The sequence below is a fragment of the Ipomoea triloba genome, chromosome 5 (assembly GCF_003576645.1).
Source record: "Ipomoea triloba cultivar NCNSP0323 chromosome 5, ASM357664v1".
NCBI classification, from domain to species: domain Eukaryota; kingdom Viridiplantae; phylum Streptophyta; class Magnoliopsida; order Solanales; family Convolvulaceae; genus Ipomoea; species Ipomoea triloba.
Genome location: NC_044920.1, coordinates 11,690,662 through 11,693,195, shown reverse-complemented (window position 1 = coordinate 11,693,195; position 2,534 = coordinate 11,690,662). Strand labels below are relative to the sequence as shown.

General features: G+C 36.7%; 1 non-coding gene across 1 annotated transcript; it reads right to left on the bottom strand.

The window, feature by feature from the left end:
• Positions 1–723: 723 nt before the first annotated feature.
• LOC116021327 lies at positions 724–830 on the bottom strand. Its single transcript, XR_004098987.1, has one exon. It is a non-coding gene; the product is annotated as a small nucleolar RNA R71 (small nucleolar RNA).
• Positions 831–2,534: the final 1,704 nt, after the last annotated feature.

Sequence of the window (2,534 nt, the reverse complement as noted above, 5' to 3'; positions counted from 1 at the left end):
CTACGACAGCTCGCCAAATTTTGGCGCCGTTGCCGGGGAGCTTTTCTAGTTTATTTTTGTGTTTATTCGTTTGCTTATTTATTCATTTATTCTTCTTCGCTATTTGTCAAAAAACAAAAAAACAAAAAATTAATAAATTTTTGGTGTCTTCATTACTTTGTCTAATTTCTGCAATATCTTTTATGGTTTATGCCTATAACTCGATCTGCTAATCAAGAAATATTGCCATACGATCCAGAAATTGAAAGAACTCTACGCAGGTTAAGAAAACAATCTCGGAGGAAATTGGAGTTTAGTGCACTGGCTACTGATTCCCCATCTTCCTCACATTCTAATTCAGAAGAAAAACCCATGGCTCAAAATCGGACTTTAAAAGAGCTTGGAGCTCCAAATTTAGATCAACAGCCTTTATGCATTACGTTTCCTGGTTTAGATGCTAATGTACAATTTGAATTAAAATCTGGGTTAATTCATCTTTTGCCTTCTTTTCATGGACTTGCAGGTGAAGATCCTCATAAACACTTAAAAGAATTTCATGTGGTATGTTCAAGTATGAAACCCACGGGGGTTACTGAAGAACAAATCAAGTTGAGAGCATTTCCATTTTCTTTGAAAGATTCAGCAAAAGATTGGCTATACTATCTACCTTCCGGGAGCATTGCCACATGGAATGACTTGAAGACGGTGTTCCTTGAAAAATACTTTCCAGCTTCAAGGGCAGCCAACATCAGAAAGGAAATTTGTGGTATAAGGCAACACAATGGCGAGTCATTATATGAATATTGGGAACGTTTCAAGAAGCTTTGTGCAAGCTGTCCTCATCACCAAATCACGGAACAATTACTTATTCAGTACTTTTATGAAGGACTTTTTCCAACTGATAGAAGCATGATTGATGCTGCAAGTGGAGGTGCATTAGTTGATAAGACACCAGATGCTGCAAAGAATCTAATTGCAAACATGGCTGCAAATTCTCAACAGTTTGGCAGTAGGTTTGTCCAACCATCCTAGCAAATGAATGAGGTAAGTATTTCCAATCTTGAACAACAAGTGGCTGGTTTAACTACTCTTGTTCGGCAATTAGCTGTAGGAAATATGCAAACTGTGAAAGCTTGTGGAATTTGCTCGGTAGTTGGACACCAAACTGATGCTTGCCCAACTCTTCAAGAAGAACCTATTGAACATGTCAATGCGGCTGGAGGTTTTCCTGGACAACCTCAAGGTAAGTATGATCCATTTTCTAATTCATATAATCTTGGTTGGAGGGATCACCCGAACCTTAGCTATGGAAACTCACAAGGGAACCAGATTGTTCAGAATCGTTCCAATTTTCAGCAGTATAGACAACCATTTCCTTCAAGACAACCACCGGCCCAAAGCTCTAACTCAAGTATGAATCTTGAAGACATTGTTAAGTCTCTTGCCACTAACACTATACAATTTCAGCAAGAAACACAACTATTCCAACAAGAAACAAAGTCCAATTTTCAAGAAACGAAAGCTAGCATCTAGAACTTAGAAAGACAAATGGGCCAACTAGCAACTACGGTAAGTCAGTTGGAGGCACAGAGTTCTGGAAAATTACCTTCTCAAACGGTGGTCAATCCAAGAGAAAATGCAAGTGCAATTGTTTTGAGAAGTGGTAAGAAAATTGAAGGTCCTGCAAATGTTACCCCATCAGTAGACCAAGAAAAAGAGGAAACTAGCAAGAACGAAAATTCTCCAGGTAAGTTTCCTAGTCTTTCTGATTATAAACCAACTCCCCCATTCCCTCAAGCTTTGTCAGAATCTAAAAAAGAAGCGAAAGATGTAGAGTTATATGAAACTTTCAAAAATTGTGAAGTAAATATTCCATTACTTGATGCAATAAAACAAGTTCCTAGATATGCTAAATTCTTAAAGGAGTTGTGTACAACAAAAAGGAAGCAAAAATCAAAAAGAGGTGAGAAGGTGATAATGGGAAAGAATGTCTCAGCTGTGATTCAAAGCAAGCTTCCTGAAAAATGCAAGGATCCAGGTATGTTTACTATTCCTTGTATGATAGGTGATACTAGACTTGAGAAAGCCATGTTAGACTTAGGAGCATCTATTAATGTTATGCCATATTCTGTGTATGCTTCTTTAAAACTTGGACCTTTGAATAAAACTAGTGTGGTCATCCAATTGGCTGATAGATCTAATGCATATCCTAGGGGTGTTATTGAAGATGTATTGTTGCAAGTTAATAATTTGATATTCCCTACTGATTTCTATGTGCTTGATATGGAAAATAATGATCATTCTGCACCTATTCTACTAGGAAGACCATTTTTAAAAACTGCAAAAACAAAAATTGGTATTCACAGTGGTACACTTACTATGGAGTTTGATGGTAATATTGTTACATTCAATATTTATGATGCTATGAAATGTCCTAGTGATGATAACTCTGCTTATTCTATTGATATTCTTGATTCATTAGTTGAAGAAGTTTTTGAATTTGATGGTAAGGATGAATTGAAAGTTGTTATTAGTGAACACCTTGAAAAGGGGAA